The following is a 23,819-nucleotide window of genomic DNA, read 5'->3' on the forward strand; positions in this document are numbered from 1 at the left end:
GAGGAACTTTAAGGTAACCCAATATGTTTGCATTCCAGAATCTGAGACCTGGAATGGGACTCCATCTTCTCACAACATTGCAAAACTGTACCTCTCAACCTTCTGAGGGATGTTGGATATTTTAAGTTATTTCTGTTGGCATCATATAGCGCAGAATAGAACGTCTATAATAAGAAAATAGAATAATTCTGTCCTCTCTTCACCTCTTTTGCTCACTACTTCTCAAACCAACAAAACAATTTTGGTGATATTTCAGAAAAGGAATGTGACAAGGCCTGCTTCATTTTAAAACAGTAGTTGTTGAAGCTATTTCCTTTGACTTAAGCATCATGACGCTATCTGGCATTCTTTCCAAAGAAGAAAAGCTAATATTGTTTGTTTCCTTTTTTTAATCTATGAAGTTACATCTCTGAAAAGAACTTAATGAAAAAACGGATGTGAAAATGTCTGGAATAGTGCCTGGCACTTAGAAGGCAGATAATAAATATGCATTTTTATAAAGGATAACTGACATTACTAAATTTATTTGTAAAAATAAAAATCTTTATTTAAATAGATTGTATATGCTTTAAACTGTTGTGCTTCCCAAACCTATCAGAATCATCTGGAGACTGAAAAAAATAGTGTCATGTTTTGCTTAAAGCAAATGACCTCTGCCCTCATCTGAAAGTAAAGCCAACTCTGCTAGTTGCGTGGCTGTAAGAACTAGCTGTGGAGAGTCAAGGCTTTACAATACCATATGAATTTTACATCAACAAAAGAATATGAAAATATGACATATTTAGCTGCTAATCTATATGGTAAAGAACATATGTGACTTACGTGATAATTGTTTCTTAAGAGTTGTCCTCAAGTCCTATAGGAAATTTAAATAAAGGCTTACCTATTACACAAGTTTTCCATCTTAAATATAATTATAATAAATTAAATGTGCTACTGTTTCCAGTAATTTGTTCGGGAACAAAATGTGAGTTTATGTAAAGACCTTATAAGAACCCCAGATTAGTATAAACATGAACACCTAAATAATTCAATCATATATCTATCATATTTAACTCTGAGGATGAAGTAACAGGTTAAAGCATAATGCAGTGAATGAGTGATGAAAATATACCTCACCTTGGATTACATTTTATAAATGAGTGCTTCTCAACATTAACAATGAGTGCTTCTCAACATTAACAATTTCACCAAAATAAATAAATATGATATACAGATGGGGAACAAAGAACACACGATAAAATATTTAGTATACTGTGCTTTTATTTCTCAGGATAGCACTAATGGCCCAAATCTCCCCATGTTATTTCAGAGCCTGCCAGGTGTCAGAAAGTGCTCTAAGTGCTGACTGGTTTTAAGGGCAATAAGCAATTATCTCCGTGGTGCTGTTCAAGGGTGCCAGGAAAGCTAGATGCCCTTCCAAACCCTCTGATGCCTGACATTCCAGAATGCTTTATCCTTCAGATCAGAAGTTCTAAGCAGGGGTGTCCTTTAGCGTTTTTAAAATACTCTATTTAAAAAGACAGATGTCCAGGCCCCACCCAGAATTACTGAGTCAGAATATTTGGAGGTTGGTTAAAGTATGTGTGATCTCTGCTAATAACACCGGTCCCTTCCCCCTTTCCCACCCTAGCAGAACTCTCACCTAAAGATACTTTCAACATTTGTATTTTAGTAAGAATTATCTGAAAGCAGGTTTTGAGGAGGTAAAGAAGAGTCTATCGATATAATTGGAAAGACTGAGGTACAAGTTTCAGAAAAACGTGGACTTAATCTCATGTGTTAGTTCTAGCAGAAACTTATGAGGAAATAAAATGTTACAGGACTTAAGAAAGTGAACAGAGCTTCAGCTTAATTTTTTTCTATAAAGAAACAATAAAATAGTAAATTTCTGTAATAGTTTGGAAGACTTTCAAAAATTTAGAAACTAGAGGAAAAATAAGTCAAATAGGAAAATTACAAAAAGCCCCTTATTCACAAATGGACAAATAATATATAGAGATAAATAATATTTTATAGTATTTATAATATTTAAAAAGCAATACAATATTTTATAGTATCTACAAAGCACCTTTTACATATTTCTTATCATTTAAGCATCAGAACAAACTTGCTGTTTTGTATACTTAGGTATAAGTAGTTGTTAACACTATTTTACAGATGAGAAAAGTAAAAGAAGTTAGGTGGCTGTGCCACGTCTCATCACCAGGACACAGAGACTATGCTTGCGCGTATGCTGTTCTCTTTATGTTAAATGGTCCACTTACTAAATCACAGCACTCTCTGAAAAATACATAGAATTTGATCAGTTAAGATACAATTCTGACTTTGCAATCTAACAATTAAAACACATGGGCAATGTCTTTCTCAAAGGAAAAATATTCTTCTTGGATTCCTCATCAAACCCTAGAGGATTCCCTTGCTAATTGTTTCTTAGCTAAGTTCCAAAGCTGTCTTAGTGACATGGAGAATATTTGGATGTTCTTCTGAAATTCTTTGGCATTGCAGGAGACTGGGGATTGTGTCAGATCCTCTCATTCTACTGCTTCCATGTCATTATGTAATATTGGGTATCTTCTGACCCAATATCACCTACTGTTCCAAATAAAACTGAGATACTAGTAGCCTCCAATCCTGGGAGTTCCACTATCTTCAGTCTATATCCCATCAAGGTAATATCAAGGTCAACATCTAATGTTTGACTCTCTTTTTCTGCTCTAGCTTTTACCTTTCTCACTTTTATTCTTATCTGTCTAGCAAAATATCTGTCCACTGTGTTGATCTTTACAGAGAACTAGCTCTTAGTTTCATTGATTTTCTCTAATGTTTTTTTTCTTTTCTCTTTTGTTGACTTTCATCCTGATTTTATTATTTCCATCTTCCTCTTATTGGCATTGGCTTTGCTGCTCTTGTTTTCCTAGCGTCTTAATGTGGAAGCTGAGATTATTGATTTTAGATCTTTCTGCCTTTCTACTAAAAGTGCTTAAAGTTATAAATTTCCTCTAACCACAGACTTCTTTCTGTTGTTTAGTTCCAATTTAATTTTGTTGTGGTTGGAAAAATATACTTAGTATGATTTCAATCTATTTAAAGTTATTGAAACTTGTTTTATGTCCTAGCATAGGGTCCGTCCTGGAGAATGAGTCATGTGCACTGAAAAGAATATGGATTCTGCTGTTTTGGGGTGAAAAGTTATCTATTTGTCAGACTAAATTGGGTAATAAGGTTATTTAAGTCTTCTGTATTCTTATTGCTTTTTTTCCTAGTTGCCTTGTCAATTACTGCAAGAGGAATATTGAACTTTCCAATGGTAATTGTGGAGTTATCTATTTGTAAGATTTTGCTTAATTTATTTAGGGACTTCGTTTAAAAGCATTTAATCTTCTTGATGTATTGGCCCCTTTATCAAAAGGCCCTACTGTCTGTCTCTTTGTCTTAAAGTCCATTTTGATATTAATATAGCTACTTTAAGTTAATTATAGTTACTGTTTGGTATCTTTTTTCCATGTTTTACTTTCGACTATTCTTTGGATATAAATAAAGTATTTCTCATAAAAAATAAAGGGTTAAGTCTTGCTTTTTCATTCAGTTTGGCAATTTCTGCCTTTTGAGTTGAGTGTTTGGTCGATTTACATTTGTATATAATACACACACATACACACACATAAACGATATTTGATTCTTCATTGACTTTATTCTTCCATATCAACACTTTCGATATGTCATTGTATACTGCCATTTGGTCTCCATTGTTTCTGATAAGAAATCAGTTGTTAATCATGTTATTGCAAATCATTTTTGTTTTGCTGGTTTCGAGATTTTCCCTTTGTCTTTGGCTTTCAGCAGTTTGACAATGTGTTCTTTTGGTGTTTAGCTTACTTAGGTTTCATTCAGTTTCTAGAATCTGCGAGATTACATTTTTTCATCAAATTTGGCAAGTTTTTAGCTATATTTCTTCACATTTTTTTTTTTGTTCCTTTCTCTTTTCGTTGGAGATAGGAGATAGTTGGAATTCATCATTGGAAGGCATGGCACTGTCCAGCAGGCCTCTGAGACTCTCTTCATTGTTCTTTGATCTTTTTTCTGTTATTTAAACTGGCTGTTTTCTGTTGCTCTAACTCATGGTCATGGTGATTCTTCTGCCATCTCACATCTGTTGTTGATTCCCTTGTTCAAGATATTGAAATTTTCAACTCTAAAATGTATTTCTTTTAATACAGCTTAAATTTCTTTACTGATATTTTTTATTTATTAACTCATAGTCATCCTGATTTACTTTATTTCTTTGAAAAGTATGTCCTTTTCTTCTTTGAATGTATTTATAATGGTTGCTTGAGTCTTCGTTAAATCTCGCAAATGGGCCCATTCAGAGTCAGTTTCTATTGCGACATCTGCTTCTGTCACTGAGCCTGAGCCACACTTTACCATCTCTTTGTATGTCTTATGATTTTTGTTTGAAAGTGTACATTTTAGATTATCTACTGTAGCAATTTGAGATGTGTGTGTGTGTGTGTGTGTGTGTGTGGATTATTGGACTTTTTTTAAAAAGTTCTTGTTTGAATTTAAACTGCAGAATCTACCTGCTCCACGGTGTATAGTTACCAATATCTCTGCTCTAGTTTTCCTTGTTATGTTTATTTTTCAGCCTTCCCAGGTGTTGCCTCCTGTACTGCCTAAATAAAAGGTTAGCTAATGTTTTGGACAGAGGTTTTGCTCAAACGCCTTGATCATTTAAGTTTTCCACCCTCTGCCAATTTTTCATGTGTGGTTTGAGAAATGCATTCAAAGTTGCAGCCTGTACCCAAAAGCAACATTGTGCTTGAGGGAGACAGTTCTTTCCATCATTTCTTTAATATTATTATTTCCAAATGTGCAAAGTTCTGTCATGTCTTTGACATGAACAAATGCCTGCACCTTTAAAAAGTCACTCATCAAGTGTCGATATCTATGTTTAGGTATGTAAAGTTTACTTTTATCAATGAAGGAAGGTAAATTGAGGAACATCTATTATTGGAACATGGCTTTCTGGATTTGGTGTATAAAAAAGTAACATTTAACAGCTTATCAGTTATACCTTTATGAATTATTTATTTCCAGCCAACAACCTTTAACAAAACTTTTTTCTGTATGTGAAATCCTGTGACAAACTTAAAGAAGTATAATGATGTAAAACTTTAAAGAAAAAGTAATACAAGAAAGGGGGAATTTAAAAATATTTCTAATTTAAGGAATGATCCTAAAGAGGAAGACAACGCACATTTGGGGGTTTTAAATGCATGTTATACTTTTAATTTCTTTTCATACTAAATCTAAGGATAAAAATAGAAACTTCTTATGAAAATTTGTGTACATAGAAGAACATCATTAATGTTTCACTTTAGAGTTGTTATTCTAGTCATTTCCAAAATTATTCTTTTAAATAATTTTAAATATTGTATAATTAATTAAGAAAAATTATGTACTATACAGTCATAATCAGAAAAAAAAATCACATTTTCTGGAGATTAGCAATAACTGTATTATAACATAGCTGATGAAACTGATTTATATTTGAAAATACCTTATAAATCCTGTTTCAATTAGATGTAGTTTGCTCTCTGTGACAATTAATATTCTGAATAATCCATGCTTTGCTCTTTTTTGCATTAAGATGGATTAAAAGCAAAGTAAGATATGTTCTTTCTTTCTTAATGTTAAGACTTTTCCAAACCTAAATAAGAAATAAAAATAAATAGTTGTAATTAAAAAAAAAAAAAGTTGCAGCCTGTTCTCAAGCCTGCCTAGGCGTTCCTTTCTGTTTTGTTTTGTTTTTCTGGGCTCTAGTAGGTCTCTCCTGATTATGCCTCGGTTCCCAGTCAGCCCGTGGGCATGTGGAGAGCTTATCTCGGTACCTCTATGGCTCCCTCCCAGAATCTCCCATGGAATGACTAGCGAGAAGGTTTTTCTTGCCCATTCCCAAGTGAGTCCATTACCATCGTTAAACAACAAAGCAGAGTTTTTGCCTCCTACCTGGAACTAAGTCAGTCTGCTCCCGCTGGCAGTGAAGGCACAAGTTTTTGTACCCAGCTACAACTTGTGAAACTAGATTTCTTGGCACCCAAGCAAAGACCAGGGATGATAGCTGTTCCAGGGAGATGGCCAGAGGCTCCTGCTGTCTTGGCTCATAGCTCTCGCAGGTTCTTAGGAATTAATGCTTCTCAAATTGTTACAGGTCTTTTTGGTCCATTTCCAGCACCTTCAATGATTGTTTTGGACACTTTTGTCCAGTTTTATACTCTTTTTTTGTGTGTGGAGCTGAATTGCCAAGCTATTTAGATAGCTATTATCTTATTGCTATGCAATAGATAAAATCATAGACATAGTAACTAAATCAGTGATTTCCAGGCACCCGAGTGGAGAGTCTTGACTAAAAAGGAGGTACAAGGAAACTTATTGGGGTGATGAAAATGTTCTACAGTTTCATTCTGGTTTTGGTCACATGACTATATATTTGTCCAAACTCATAAAATTGTACCCTTTAAGAAAGGGTGAATTTTACTATAAGTAATTGATGCCTTAAGAAATCTGGCTTTACAGTAGCAATAATATAGTCTGTGGAGTGACTACTCAAGTTCAATTCCCATTTTACCTTTGAATACCTGTATGACCTGAGACAAGTTGCTTTACCTCTGTTTCTTTTCCCAACATTGCCAAACAAGTTTAATTGCATTCATTTCCTATTGCTGCCAGAATAAATTAACACAAACTTAGTGGCTTATCACAACAAAAATTTATTATTGTATCATTTATTATCAGTTCAGAGGTCCAAAATAGATCTCACCAGGCTAAAATTAAAATGTCAGCAGGGCTATGTCCTTTCTGAGGCTCTGGGAAAAAAAAATGTTTCCTTGCCTTTTCCAGCTTCTAGAAGCTGCCTGCATTCCTTGGTTTGTATCCCTTCCTCTCTTTGCAAAGTGTGTAGTAGAACATCTTCAAATCTCTCTCTGACTCTGACCTTCTGCCTCTCTCTACAACATTTAAAGAACACTTGTGACTACACTGGGTCCACTTGGATATTCCAGGATAATCTCCACATTTTAAGAGCTGATCAGTGTCCTCAATCCCATCTGAAATCATCCCCTTTGTGATGTAATATAATATGTAATATAATATATTCACAGTTCCTGGTGATTAGGAACTGGACAACTTGGGATACCTAGCATAATATAGGATTTACCTCATGCGTTTGGTGTGAAGATTAAGTGAATTATAAAAATGCAGAACACCTAGAACAAAATCAGCACAAAACCAATACTCAGTACATTAGTTCTATCATTATTATCACTATTACTGTCTGGCTTCTCGTATTGAAATCAAACATGGAGTAAAAAGGGAGTGTGGGAAGTGGTGGGGAAGTGGTAGAGCAACACAGTCCTGCCGTACTCACAATGGAACTGAAGTGGAAATGTCAGTTAATGACTTTTATTCAAAGACAAGAGTTGTCATTTGGCCTTGAATCCTTCTGGCTTTTGGTTCTAATGTCAAACCTATGCATCACTAAACCACAATACAAGTTAGCCAGCTTTGTGAAAGAGAGAAAATTTTAAATCTATCTAATTTCCTGATCCTCAGGCATCACAAGGTGAATAAAGTAACTATATATCATGAAAAAAGGGTTTATTTTTCAGAATTCCCATAAAACTCAACTTAATTGCCTTTTGTGAACCCACAGATATACACAGCCTTAAGCACTGTGAAGTTCTTTGTTATACCAGAACAGGATACGTCATTTTCCAGCATGTGGATGCATGTAGACTGGAAAAGGAGCAACCCAATTATATTTTTCAGATTTCTAAGAGGTTAGTTAGAAGTCGTTACTCTCAGTCTATGGACATGCAAATCGTTTAAGCAAGAGAATATTAAAAGAACATTAATGATTCAAATTTAGAGCCATAGTTTACTAATTTCTACATTATCATTTTTCCATGCACTAAAAATGCATTATTCTTTCAGATGAAAAAAATATATTTTCATGTATGTATTTGGTACTCTATCATGTTAGGTAGATAATTTTATTTAGTAATTATAGAGAGCTACCACAAAGTAACCAGAGTGCTCTAAGGCCAATTTGGCTCAGTACAATAAACTATTAAGCGTACTTTGCACAAAGAAATGACTCCTGAAAAAAATGCAAGTTCACACTGGAGTAGCAAGATTTGAACAAACATGTATAATACAACTGAAGCTCAGAGGAAAATCTGTAGTTTTAAATAGTATATTCATATATAAAATCCTAAAATGAATAAAATGGCAAAATGAATGAATAAAGCATTTGTCTTTAGAGGTTATGAAAAATAAATAAACCTATGGCAAGTAAATAGAAGGAATTAATAAATATAAAAACAGACTTTAATAGATTAAAAATTATTAAATTATTAGAAATAAATTAATAGAATTAAATTATTAGAATTGCTTTCTCTAAAATACAACAAAATAGGTAAACCATTAATAATTCAACCAAAAAATGGTAAAATTATAAATACAGAATATTGAAATTTTTTGTGGAAATAATGATAGAAAAGACACTAATAGAATCACGAGGGAATGTTTTGTACATTCTGCTCAATGACAAAAGAACTTGTATGAAATAAATTATTTTCTGGGAACATACAAATTAAAATTAAACCTAGAAAGAGTAGTACACAGTATTATCAGACCTATTACCCTAGGGAACAATAACTAGATAACTGATATACAGCAGCGAAAGAGGAGATTTACATTTTACCGCATATCATTTTTTAAAAATTTTGTCTCTCATTGCATTAGCAATTCTAATAAATGAAATGCATTGTTAAAGAAAACTTATACCAATAAAATAATTGTCTACTTTGAAATCAGCAATGAGTTTATTATAGGCTAAATTATTGGCAAGAGTAAAGAATTTAAATATTTGTGACATTTTGATTCAAGTAGCCGATGAGAATAACGGAAGCAGGCCTTCGGTAAAGTCAGAAATTCTAAAAGAAGCCCATGCTTTCTCTCAAATTTATTTTACATTCAAACATAGAAATCTTTATTCATGCCCACAATTCTATGGTTTTATAATATTTACTATGTTACAATCCTTAGAAGTAAAGCTATGCCTTTCATGAGTCAGAATTTCATTTAGAATTCAGAATAATAACTAGGATGGATAACTCCTCTTAGGACATACACCAGAATTTTCTTTTTTTAACAGCCAAATCTCTAGCTAAGGGACTCAGAAAATTCCCCCACGGCAACGCTGAATGCACTGATCTGCAGAAGTGCTGAAAAGCCTTCGTATGAGAGTTCCTTACCAATATGAGAACCAATTCCAATTCATGTGCCTCCCTTGAGTACTTCCACTCACTTATGCATTTAATCTCAAAAGCCATTCACTTAAATTGTCCTGATATGCCCTTATTCATAGCTCTCTGGTACACTCTCGGACTTCCATCAACTTGCACTCAAAAAGCTCTGAATCGTTAAATTGAAGACAATTTCTTTCCTAAATCTCTCTATACACCTCACTTAACTGATAGGGGCAATTTTATCTTATAACAATCCTACAAAAACTTCATAAGCGTATTCTGTATTTCTAAAGCACAATCTGTAATTAACAGTCATTGAAGATTGGACATTGACTTATTTTGATCATATCATGATCTTGTTGAGAACAGTGAATTCTGCATTAATAAAAACACAGGAGTAAAAGAGAATAAGAAAAGAAAAATTGAGAACAACTCTAATGCAGATATATACTTTCCCAGTTCTGGCTACCAGAGAATTAAAATTGTTAGAAGGATTAACTAAATATTCAGCTAAAAGAAATGAACAGTTCATTTATTCTTAGAATGTTAGTAAAGATATTCAAATATTTCCTTGCTTAATAATTGAGAAGGCAATTGCTAATGTAGCTAGTAATGTAAATAGTAATGTGATTGGTGTGGCATTACAGAATTTAGGGAGACACTCAGTACCATTAACTTTGGTAATATTTTCAGAAGGAAATACTCTAAAGGAAATATTTCTATATGTTTAGTTAGATAAGTTGGAAACAATGCTATTCCCATAATAATAACAATAAGTTATATTAATTATATTAAATGATATTATAGTAAATTATTAAAACATAGCCAGATAAATAGGAATGAATCTGTATTGATTTTTCTGCCACGGAGAAGGAAGATGAGGTGAGCTCTTGTGTTGTGTGTTTGATTTTAAACTATGTGATTTATTTTAGGCGTTCGCAAGCTTTTTCTGTAAAAGGCCAAGTAGTAAATATTTTACGCTTTGTCGGCCACATGATCTCTGTCACAACTCAGAACTCTACCACTGCAGTGCAGAAGCAGCCACAGACAACAGGTAAATAAATGAATGGGCATGGTCGTGTTCCAGTGAAACTTTATTTACAAAAACAGGAGGCGGGACAGATTTGACCTGCAGTGTATGTTTTCCTACCCTTGATTTATTTGAGAGAGATAAATGATTCATAAAGGTATAGTGAAAAGCAAATAATCATTTAAAGGCCAAAGCTCATCAGCTGTGTGACTTTTGTGACTGAAATGCCATGAATTCATGAATACATCCATTCAATATGGTTTGACATCATTTATTACTATATATTAATCCTCTCTCTGTAGGTACACAATGGTTATGTGATAGAATTTGTAGATTAATTTATTTTTTTATTTTGCAATTTATTGTCCAACCTATTGTAAAGATTTCACAAAGAAAACAATACTGTTTTAGAAAATACTCTACAGCATTTCAATTGTATTATTAGAATATTATAATGTAAAAGGTAAATACATAGATAAAATAGCTGAAGAAAATTTGAGAGAGGGAAAGACTTTCAAGATGGTTAAAGAGATTTGTGTTTAATAAATCATCAAATAGGATTTGATTCAATAAAATTAAATTCCTAAATGCTCCATGCTTATATGGATGAATGAATGAAGAATAAATGAATATTTAACATAATCTGCTGAAATTAAAAGAACTAGTAATAGCTGTAGAAAATGTAACTTTTTTTGCTTTCCTCTCTTACAACATCCCTATTTCAATTTTTCAAGGAAAAATTGAGTCCTTAAATGTCGTGGCTAAAAAAGAACCTTAAACCTATCCCTAGTTCATTTTTCATTGCCCAAGTTAAGAAAAAGAATCAATAAAAAAGTCAAATAAATGAACAAAAGCTCGATGTCCACATTCCGTATTTTGAATTTTCTTCTTAGTCCTTTTAATTCTGTTCTCTCTTTTGAAATTCTCTGTGATACAAGAAATGGCCTAGGTAATAGGATTATGGGAGGTATATAATAAATGAAAAGAGAAGCTAGTGTTTTTCTACTTGTCCTATTTTTGCACCCTAGTACTTTCCCTGTTTGTAACAAATAACAATCTCTTTGCTATAATTATGCTGTTACAAAAGTTTTTTCTGTGTCCAGCATGGCTAATGAACATATCTAGATACTTAAGGGATACACTGAGAGAGTTTTAGACAACTCATTATATTGCTATTTTGTGGCAGAAGATCTTTTAAATATAGGAATAATTTTATGACCCAGCATAACTGTATTAAGACTGTCCATTCTAGACTACTTTAAAATAACTGATTAGCAGTAGAAATTTTAGCCATATTTAGATACCATATTTCTAAATACTTATACCATTATTAAAATGCTTTATTCTTTAAAATTCTCTGAAGCAATTTGAGTAGGTAGTAACACATTCATTTTGCAGATACAGAAATGGGATCTCAGGGGCTAAATGATGCATACAAAATTAGTTAATGATAGAACCTAAATTAGAAGCAAATGTCCTTCCTTTCTTATTGGATGTATAGTCTACTAAACTCCACTACAATGAATAAGTCTTGAGATGTGCACACCATAATGCACGCTATACATGTGAATCCAAACACAGAAAACTGAAGTATCTTCTGAGGTGGGGGGAGGGTGCAGGGAGAGCTTGATTCAGAAAAGCTAGATTGGGGCAAACCCATAAAGGCCAGGAGCAGAAATGGTAGAAGCATAGTCAAGAAGAGATTTTTTAAAGCAAATTATCTAATAACCATTTTAAAGGGAGAAGAACTAGGGCCTGACTTTTAAAAACATGGCTGACTGGAGACTGGCCCCAGGCAGTAGACTGGAACAAGCAGAGATCTCTCCCCTCTGTTTCTATATACCCTCCAGAGAACTGGAGGTAGCACCTGGCTTCCTCATAAAAGTATTTGGTGAGGCTGTCTTATCTATTCCTTCTGAAGAATATAGTTTCAGTCTTCTAGTGGGAGAAAAGTTAAGCTTATTTTCATCTCCTAATGCCTCTTGAGCAAAGGGCAATGACACTGGTCTATGCATCCCACCCAGCCTGACTTGTTTAGGCCTGAAAAAAAGCAATGTGGTTTGCCATTGTTTGGGGATGTATTCCTAACAATTAGGCAGGAGCTAGAATAGTGTTAAAAAAGGTGTTTATTGATGCCATTATTAGTCTTCCATTGAAAGGATTTCTACTTTGGAATTGTCTTATCTAGCATATATCCTGGTGCTTTTCAACCAGGTTATCGCCTTAGCGTGTGGCCCCATTTGATGGATTAATTTATGAACTTAGCAGCTTCTTTAAAAGATGAGCTGAAAAATAGCTTTGAACAAATATTTGATCCAATTCTTAATCACCATCCTAAATCTTTTACATGTATTATCTCATTTAATCCTCATGACAACTTTATGGTTACTATGATTGTGCTAATTTTACAAATGAAGAAACCGAAGCTTAAATGAGATTGAGTAGCTTCAAGTTTTTACCACTGTTAGGCAGAAGAGCAAGGATTCAGGACCAAGTCTGTCGAGCTCCAAAGCCCAAGTGTTTGGTTCTTACTCTACTGATGGCATTTATTTAGAAAGTCAAGACTTAAACGTAGAAAAAGAAAAACTAATAGTACAAGGCAGTAAAGTTGTCAAATAAATAGCACAGACAGGAAGCAGTATCCAGTTTCTGAGTAAGAAAAGATGACTGTGATTAAGAAAAAGGAGTGCATGTTGGGAGGGATTATGATAAATGCATCCTTTTAAATCTTGAAAGTTTAGCATACAGGTAGATGGAAAGAGCTGGGGCATTTGCCACGAAGTGTGGGAAGGAGGTAGGATGAAGATGTGGAAGAAGACCAGGAGGCAGGAATACTCAGAGCATGTTCAAGAACAGGAAATGGGCGGATCCAATGTAAATAATATAATAAAAATGTACAAATACACACATATGCATACAATGCCAAAATGCACATGAATTAATATAATCGAGGTTCCCATGTCACAGTAAAAATGCTGTGCCTTACCACTTACAAAGCTTCTGTTACTCTTATGAGAGTCCAGGAAATAATAAACACTGCTTACACAAGAACAAAAAAGAAAATGGACAGGCACCAGGCTAATGCGAAGGTATAAGAATTAAAACAAATACTATAATCATAATAAACTATGCTGGTGCACAGCTATGTCATCAGTAGAACCCAAGTCAAGCTATAAGGTGAGAGTTTAAAGTGGCAAAGTGGTGGTGAAGACAAGAGTTCAGAATTCCTACATGGACACAGGGCTTCCGGGGCCTCCAGGTCTTAGCAGCTCCAGACTATTTCAAAGTAGAAATCCTTTTAATAGAAGGCCAGTTCCTAGAGCTGGCCAAAGGGAAGTGAGGCGGGCTCTCCCAGGAATGTGCTTATCTTCATCACTAAACCTAAAAAGAGAGATTGGTATCAGCATTCCTAACTCGGTATCCTCTTCCCTCTGAAACATCGGTGTTGTAGGTTTTCTTATATCCTCACTGCCACTCTGTACTGACAAGGAACAAATACCACACTTCACATAAAAATGGCTTCAGGAAAGGGAAAGGAGGGCAGAGTCGGCGCATTGAGAAATCTTATAAAAGCTGTCTTCTCTCCCAGTGAATAGAAAATAATTCACATTTCTCTTTCAAACAAGGTTTCCCATTGTCCATGCATGTCTGTTTGCTAGAATCAAGAGAAAGCATTTTCTCTCCGTGGACAACAGAAAACTATATGCAGAGAAAAACAAAATCTGTTCTCTGTGGAAAGAATTTTAGCAACAATAGAAGTTTGATTTATGTCCAGAAAAATGTGTGTGTGTGTGTGTGTGTGTGTGTGTGTGTGTGTATGTGTGTGGGTGGTGTGGGTGGGTGTAAGTGTGGATGTGGGGTGTTTCCCTATGAATAGAGATGGAAGTTGGAAACTGAACTATGCTCACTCTTATATATGTAATATTCTGATGTCATCCAGGTCTTACAAAAAAAAATTTTTTTAATTCAATAGTCAAAGTTTTTTACAGATACCATGATGCATTATTACAGAATGATAGACCATTTTGGTATAGACCATTGTCTTTTTAAAGACTAGACTCTTAAGTAGTTCTTTGCCAATTCTGTGGAATCTGAAACCAAGACTATAATGCTTCAGCCTCACTTACTAGTTTAACCATGAAGCTTATTAGTGTAGCACTTGCCCACTGCAGGCTGACCAGCAGAGGCCCTAAGGAGAGAAGATGGTCCTGCAGCAAAACAAAAAATGAAGCCATACATCAAACCATTATCACAACACCCAGTCTACACAGCACCCTCTGTTTTCTCTACAGGGTTTTATGTTATCACGTTGTGCCCCAGCCTCTCCACATGGACATAACACCAATACCTCCAACTCATAAGGCTCACAGCCAAACCATTCATCTTTTCACCCCAAATCTATGTTTTCTCTGTTTCCTAGGTCTTACATCCTCCAAGGCTGTAAAGCTCAGCAGCATCTTTGCCTTATTCCTCTTGTTCATTATCCAAATTCAGATGATGGCCACCTTTCACCACTCCCCTGGCCCTAACTCTGATTCAGAATTTTGACATCTCTTACCTGGGAAATCACAATAGCCTTCTACCTTAGTCTCCCCACCTACTATCTCCCTACTTCGTTACCTCCTTCACACAACGACTGTTAGCTTCCTAAATCTTAGGTTTGATGATATTAGTTCTCTGGTTTGAAGCTTTTATTGATTCCTCACTGCTTATAGCACCATTGGGAAATTAGGCTTTCAAACAATGGGAAAAGAAGGAAGGACAGAAGACAGGAAAGAATAAAAATATTTCAAAATCTACTTATATATTTTTACTACATAATTGGCACTGTACTTGATTTATGTTTAATGGACTTATTATACAAAACAATTCTATTTATAAAAATAAGAAAACATGTTTATTTTTGCAAAAACAAGGAAATCATATATCGAAACTAATGTGATTGGATATGTATAAGAAGAAAATGTAGATTAGATGAAAATATCAACTTTCTTGAATTTGCTAACTGTACTGTTAATGTAAGAGAATACTCTTGTTCTTAGGAAACACTATAATATTAACGGATATGCAGCTTACTATCAAAAAGTTCAGATAAAAAATTATAATACTGTGTGTATATATATATGTGACAGAGAGAGAGTGAGGCAGAGAGAATATAATAAAGTCAATATGGCAAGATGGTAAAAAGAAATTGGTCAATTAAATTTAAGGATTTTTTTTTCTGACAGAACATCTGTCACTTCTTGCTGCTAAACTAGAAGACCTTCCCCTAGTCCTAATATCTATTTCTCTTCACTGATGAACTTGGAACTCTGATAATTTGCCAGTAATACTGTAGCAGGAAAAACTGGTAGTGTTTGAGTGAAGTTCTTTATCTTTGACCATGGATTCGTGGCATTCATTTAGCAAGGGGTTATTTTTTGCATATGTTCTCTTTGGCAAATGTGTTGCAGATAGTTAATTGTTACTGTAATCTATTATCAGATTTATTGCCTAGTCTTTCATGTACTTTCTTGGGGCAAGGGGGGGAAACATGCTGGGCTTAAATTTCCTCATCTGTAGGTAAGAACAATTGAGTAATCACTAGATCACATCTCTGAGTTCCTTTCTCCAAAAAAAAACTCTTTCACATTTTCTTTTTAATGCAGAAGAAATTCAATTATCACATATCACTAGGGAAAAAAAGCAATGTATTTGTGTTCATGATTGAAGTGAAGTAAGGTTTGTTGTCATGCCTATTCCTTTCTATATAATTTTAATTTCTTAATTGAGCTTAGAATTGAAAGAAGCTTATTATTATAGCTAGAACTCTAAAAATACTAACTCATGCTTAATACGGCTTGCATTCTTACAAGGAAAGAAATTTTTGAAATAATTGATTTGTTGCCAGTCGAATGCTTTCAGTTTTTATTATTTCTCAGCACTGGCTTATGCAGTCATTGTTACACAGCTTTGCCATAGTGCTAGTTTGGCATTTGCTAAAAATATTCAGTATCATGAAGGAATGATGTGCAGAACAAATGCTTTATAGTTAGCTACAATCTTCCCAATGGTAATCAATCTTTATTTGTTTTGTAAAGCATTGGCTAAAAAATCTGAAAGGTAAATATATTTCCTCTTCCTTTTCTTTCCCAGGTGAGAAGGGCTGTGGCATTTAAAAAAAAATTTTTTTTTAATTAGAGTATAGTTCGTATACAATATTACACTGGTTATACTAGTTTCGGATGTACAATATAGTGATTCAACATATTTATACCTTACAATATGGTCATCCTCCTAATAATAGTAATCATTTCACCTCGCAAACTTGCCTGTGACCTTTGACAGACACTGAGTCTACTTGGAATTCACAGGGTTTCAGAGGATAGGTGGCAAAAGGCTCACAGACCACTACTCCAATAGCTGCAACCTCTCCTGGAAAATCTATAAATAAGAGTTTGATTCCTCTTTGCATCAGTAACTCTCACTCCCTATGCCATAATAAGAGCCTACCTTAAAATTTTTTTTAATATGTACAATTTTAATAAGGAGAAGAAGGAGGACCTGGTGATTTTCTTCTGGGTCCATGAGTCTACACCCCTTGTAAGCAGCTCCAAGGACACCATCAAGAAGAAGCTGATAGGGATCAAACACAAATTCCAAGCAAACTGTTATAAGGGGATCAAGGACCGCTGCACCCCAGCAAAGAAGCTGGATGCAGTACCATCATCTCCCTGGAGGACAAAACTTTGTGAGTCCCTCTCTGGACCTCTGCCTGGAGCATCTGGCAGCCCCAGACCTGCCCATGAGAGACAGGGGCAGGGGGTTCAGAGGGGGGGGTGGGGGTTGTTGCTGGCTGCCCTTGTTAGATGTGAGGGGCTGGGAGAATCCCAGGAGGGGAAGGGTGATCCCTTCATCCCAGTAGCCAAATAGTACTTACTCCACCCGGACCGACCACCTCCCTCCCTGACAATTCCAGCCTTCCCAAAGGGCTTTTAATAGTCTGATTCCTCTTGGGTTGAAGCAGAATGAGCCACTCCTCCCCTAGGCATCCTAGTTTGGGGGTAGTTAGGGTGAGGGCTGTATTTTATAAACTGCAAACTTATATTGATACTTTGAAATAAAATCAATGTTATATATTGGGCTTTAGTTGGACAGGCCTACATTAAGAGTGGAAATCATTTTTTTAAGTCATTTAAAGCTCACCAATTAAAAATAGTTTTAATTTACTCATTCAATAAATACGTATTAAGTTCTTATTACATACCTGGTTCTGTGGTCCACAAGACAGGTCTCTGCTCTCAAAAAAACTTACAGGTAAAAAAAATAAAAAAATTTTACCCTTTAAGTATGAATTTTTTTAAATAAAAATGTATTAATCTGTGGTGGTTGAAACTTTTTAACGTGTGTTTTTATTGTGAAAGAGAGATGTATATAAATGGTGAAAATGCCAAGAATATAATTTAAAAAAAATTTTACAAATATCAAATGATAATATTCTTAGAGACCCTTTGAGAATGGTCTTGAAAATTATATTAATAATGGTGCTTTCTTCCAAACCTTTTCTTTAGTATTTCATATACATATATTATAATTTACCTTGCTACTCTTGCTACAAAGATCTTCCATGTTAAAATCAACCATATAATTCCAGGAGTCATCAGGATCAATATGTTAGAATATTGCTGTTTTGCAGAAAAGATTTTTATTTCTTCCTAGCTCTAAGTTTTTAAGATTCAGGCATGTAGCCGGTGTTGACAACATTGTTAATTTTCCTACACGAGCATTCAGGGGAAAATTAGCAACACAGGGTAGGAAAAAGTTAGCATCATTCAAAAATGACGTCTACTCAAATATTGTTATTGTCTAAATGCCAAGGTCTTCTTGGAACTGTAAAAGTTTTTTCAAGATATCAAGCCCTACCGTTTGTTAACTAATAAGTCCTTCTTGCTTTCTAAAATATTCTGTTTCTTCCCAAGAAATGTTATCTTTGAAGTAGAAATTAGCATTATTTAAAAAGTATTGCTTAAGGAAATCTTTTTGCTATAACTGATTTTTAAATATAGTATAAATATATGTTAATACTTTTATGTAAAAATCAATGTTATATATTAGGCTTAAGTAGAACAGACTCTACATTACAGGAGAAACTCATTTTTTAAAAAAATCAGTTAAAACACACCAATAAAAAAATAGATTTAGGGCAACCACCCTTGTTAAATTTTTTAATATATAACCAAATCATGAAATGACAAATAACCCAATTAAAAACTAGCAAAGAATCTAAATAGGCATTTCTCCAAAGAAGATATACAAGGGGTCAATAAACACATGAAAAGATACTCAACACTTTAGCCATCAGGGAAATACAAGTCAAAACTGGGAGATACCACTCCCCTGCCCCCATTAGGATGACTATACTACAAAAGAGTCTGTAACAAGGATTGACAAGGATGTGGAGAAGTATGTTGGAACTCTCAGACACCTTTGGTGGGAATGTAAAATGGTACAGCCACTCTGGAAAAGTCTACTAGTTCCTCAGGTTAAACACTGAGTTATCATATGACCAGCAATTCAAATCCTAGGCATAGACACACAAGAAATGAAAACTATGTCTACTTCTACAGAAATTTTCATAGTAGTAGTATGCATAATAGCCAAAAATTTGTAATAACACAATGTCTATCAACTGAAAATGGATAAAATGTGGTTTTAGCCATATTTTGGAATATTATTCAGTAATAAAAATGAGTGAAGTATCTATACATGCTGCAATATGGACAACCTTGAAAACACTACGCTGAATGAAAGAAGTTAGTGTCAAAAGATTATATATTGTAGATTTTATTTATATGAAAGTTCCAGATAGAAAGTAGATTAGTGATTGTCTACATCTGGAGCTGGGAGTGGGGAAAATAGTAAGTGATTGCTAATGAGTGTATAGTTTCATTTTGGCATGATGAAGTGTTATAGAAATGATTGTAGCAAGTGTTATACAGTTCTGTGAGGATACTAAAAGCTATTGAATTGTACAGTTAAAACAGGTGAATTATATAGTATGTGAATTATATCATTAAACCTATTTTTTAAAATATCTAAATTATATAAAATGTTCAAAAATTATAATTCTATTCTTTCCTAGTACATATATTGTCTCAAAAAATCATTAGAAAAGACCCTTTGGGGTCACTTTAAAATGTAAAAGATGAATTTATAATCAACACACTTATTGAATAAAAACTATCCTGTTGAAACCCTAAAAATAATTTCATCCTTGAATGACAAACATTTTCTAAGAGTGTACACTATAAATTTAACTGCATTTTTTTCTCAGAATTATTAACTAAGCCAGATTTGGCTTACATTTTCATATAATATGGCTCTGTATTGCTGGATCTCTATAGGAACAAATTTTTTTTAATTTTAATTTAAATGTTAAATTACTAGCATACTGATTATCTAATATTAGTATACAAGCATTGCAATTAGAATATTACCAAAAATATTAAAATACTCTCATATTTCTGGATCAAATTCTAAATATATATATATTAGTAATGATATATGTTAAAAGTATTTTAATAAAAATAAGTAGGGTGAATTAGAGAAGTTAATATATTTAAATATGTGATTGAAATAAGCAGACAAATAAGAATGTCTGCTAACTCATCTTAATTAAAAGTTTGCTATAAAAAATGGAAATAAAATTAATTCCATTCCAAAGAATTATTTAAGAAATAGGGAAGCATCTTAGCAGATGTCATGTTGAAAGTATATTTGTCTATTTGCAACTCTGCACTGAATAAAATGTCAGATGGAGAATGGTCACTTCCAAGACAGGCCAGGATGGCCATTAACTACCACCGCATAACCAAAAGAGGAAGCAGAGCAATTGCAAGAAGCAAGTGCAACAGACAAAACAAAAATCAAAATTATACTGGTAACTAAATTAAAGAAACTAAAACTAATGTGACTAAATTGGGCACCGAATCCTAGGGGGAAAAAATTCTGAAATTTTTGCACACACTCAAAAATGGGTCATGAAGGGATTTATTTCATCAAAACTTTGCTCCATCAAAGACTACAAATCATTCACAAACACTTAACTCATGGATAGTTTCCATGGTGACACAGAAGGCCCAAAACGGAAACAATTTTTAGAGGTTCTTAACTCGCATAATGGCCAAAACTGTCTAGAATAATGGTTGCACTCAAGATATAATGGCTGTAAGCAATTCTGCAGAAAAGTAATTTTATTAACAAAAAAGAAATGATAAATCACAGTATTCTAAAGCACTAGACCACAAATACTGAAACTTTTGCAAGTATCTTCAAAATAACACTTCCATATTTCTTAAAGTGTAGACTATTTTTATAAAATTGTTGATTCGGTTCTTTTCCTTTAATATATTTAATATGACCCGCTGTGGTTGAATAAAACCAACATAAGCTATTGCTATGGTATTTATGTATTCAGTACACATTCTCTACAAAATAGTTTATGAAACTAAATTTATACAGAAGCATTTTTATTTACATGTTTGGCTATACACACAAGGAATAAAAGGTATTATTACAGGGCACTGATGACATGCTATTTGATTCTACTTACTCTTGGCCCATATTAAATTATCACTACTCCTCTTTAGACTTCCCTCCTCTTTCATTTAGTGAAAGAAAATAGCTGTGCTATTTTGTGCCACCAACATAGCTCTTACCAGATGGGAGGATTGATACAATTTTTTATTTTGCTTCATCTTTGGATTTCTCTAGCCTATATCCCCTTTCTATACTGGAAAGAAAACACAGAACATAAGAATGGATTTTTTGGATTGACACATGTGCAACTCTCTTTCTCTCTTTCACCTCTAATACCCCTGCATTAGCGGTGAGAACTAAAGTGCTTTTTTAGATTACCTTATAGAAATCCCAGTTATACTATCTATGAGCAGATATGATCTAATAATTTATTTCACTCTTTCTTGCATTACTCCCGAGTGAATAAAACTCAAGGACTAGAATTATGAAAGTTTACCTTTTCCCTTGTCGTTATTCTATAATGCTAAATATAATCAGGATTGTCTTTATCTCTAATTATTTTTATTAATTAAAAGGACAATGAGTTTAGTTCTATTATTATATTTATTAAATGTTGGGTTTCTTAATATAAAAGCTGATCAATCATGTAAAACATCTTTAATGGAGTTTGTTGAAAGCAGGCACACTTTTTTACTGTTTTGTGACAATCCTTTTCATCCAAACGATATTTACTGGGTTGATATTTTAATCCAGAGACTATTATAGTATCCATTGCTTTCACTAACAAAGATATCTAGCGGTAGCAAAAGCAGTATCCATAGCAGTAGGGCTGCGTTGTTGGAATAAGAGTAAAAAGAGAAGTAAAACAAAACAAAGCAAAAACCACAACTCAGGAAAGAAAGAATATGAAAAACAAAACCACTGAAGATGAAAGAAAGGTTCTAATTGTGAGAAATGGAGTTGAAAATTATAAAACTCTGATAGAAAAAAATAATACTTTAATTCAGACAATATGTTAACATTTAATAATTGCAAGCATTTACTTTTATCACACTTTTTAGGGCTTTTCGGATACAAATGTATTTGATCCTCACAGCCCCTCCTGAGTGATGTATGTACACACTGTGAAGCCCATCACCACAATCAAAATAATGTATACATCCATCACCCCCAAACTTGTCTTTTTTTCCTCTCTTCCCCCTGCTCAGGTAAACATTGATCTGTTTTATGTTACTATAGACTACATAGGTAAGATTTCTATAGATCAGTATTAGTTATATAGATACAACTAGCTTTTCTGTCCACTTTCTCTCAGCATAGTTATTTTAAAATTCATCCATTTTAATATTATTCAACCATAAGAAGAGATGAAATACTGCCAGTTGCGACAACATGGATGGACCTCGAGATAATTATGCTAAGCGAAATAAGCCAAACAGAAAAAGTTGAAAATCACATGATATCATTTATATGTGGGATACAAACCTAAAAGTAACAAATGAGCAGGAAAAATAAGCAGAGACTCATGGACATGGACCATAGAAGTGGTTACTAGGGGGGTTGGGAAGAAGTGGTGAGGTAGATGGGGTAAAAGCGGTCAAATATAGGAGGGTTGAGGGTGGCTGAAGTGGGTAAAGGGGATCAAATATATGGTAGCTGAAGGAAACTGGACTTTGGCTGGTAAATACACAATAGAATATATAGATGTCAAATGATAATGTAAACCTGAAAATTACATAATTGAATTAACCAATGTTACCCCAATAAACGTAAAAAATAAAATAAAATAAAATTCATCCATTTGAATGCATGAATAATAGTTCACTATTTTAATTGCTTAGTACTGTTCCCTTGTATGAATATAGCACTACTTGCTTATTCATTCACGTGTTGATACACATTTGGATTGTTTCCAGTTTCTGGTTATTACAAATCAAGCTGCTATAAACATTGGTGTACAAGTCTCTGGGTAATTCTTTGGGGTAAATGCCTAGGAATGGAATGACTGAATCATGTGATAGCAGAATATTTAACTCGTAAAGATGGTATTGCCAGACTGTTTTCCAAAGTGGTCATATCATTTTACATTCCTGCCACCTGTGTATGGTGTGTCGATTCCTCCAAGTCCCACATTTGTTATGGTCAGTCTTTTAAATTTTAATCATTTTTGCGCAGTCTGTAGTGACATCACATTGTGGTTTGAATTTTCATTTGCCTAACAATGAGTGAACATCTTTTTGTATACATATCTGCCATTTGTAAATCTTTTGTGAAGTGTCTCTTCAGACTATTTGCTTATTTTTTATGGTTTTTTTTTTTTTAATTATTGAATTTTGAGATTTCTTTACGTATTCTGGATACAGGTCTTTGAATTTTCTCCCAATAAACAACCTGTCTTTTTATTCTCCTAAGAGTATCTTTTGAAGAGCAAATATTTAAAATTTTGATGAAGTCCAATTTATTGAATTTACTCCTTTGTTTATTATGCTTTTGGTAATGTATCTAAGATATCTTTGTCTAACACAAGGTCACAAAAATTACCCCCCACCCAATGTTTACATCTGGTATTAGTACCATGCTAGATCTGACATTTATGTCTATAATATATTTTAAATTAATTTCGTATATGGTGAGATATATCATGAATCAAAGTTTTGTCTTGTTTTTGCATAAAGATATTAAAATTTTCAAGCACCAGTGTTGGAAAGACTATCCTTTTTCCATGAAATTACTCATACGTCTTTGTCAAGAATCCATTATCCATGTATGTGTGGGTCTATTTCTGGATCCTGTATTCCTTTCATTGATCTACCTTAATGGTGATTTCACATTACTTGAGTGTTACAGTTTTTTTAAAGCTCTTGAAACCAGCTGTCCTTTAAAACTGTTCTTTTTAAAAATTGTTTTAGCTATTCTAAATCCTTTGTACTTCCATGTGAATTTTAGAAGCACCATGTCAA

The 23,819-nt window shown here is 33.7% G+C and overlaps 1 long non-coding RNA gene across 1 annotated transcript; it reads left to right on the plus strand.

Annotated features, from left to right (window-relative positions):
- The first annotated feature begins 2,590 nt into the window (after positions 1-2,590).
- On the plus strand, positions 2,591-22,085 carry LOC120613445 (uncharacterized). Its single transcript, XR_005655706.1, has 3 exons — positions 2,591-2,672; positions 10,244-10,365; positions 22,068-22,085. It is a non-coding gene; the product is annotated as an uncharacterized LOC120613445 (long non-coding RNA).
- Positions 22,086-23,819: the final 1,734 nt, after the last annotated feature.

The sequence above is a fragment of the Pteropus medius genome, unplaced genomic scaffold (assembly GCF_902729225.1).
Source record: "Pteropus medius unplaced genomic scaffold, Ma_sr-lr_union100, whole genome shotgun sequence".
In the NCBI taxonomy this organism is placed as follows: Eukaryota; Metazoa; Chordata; class Mammalia; order Chiroptera; family Pteropodidae; genus Pteropus; species Pteropus medius.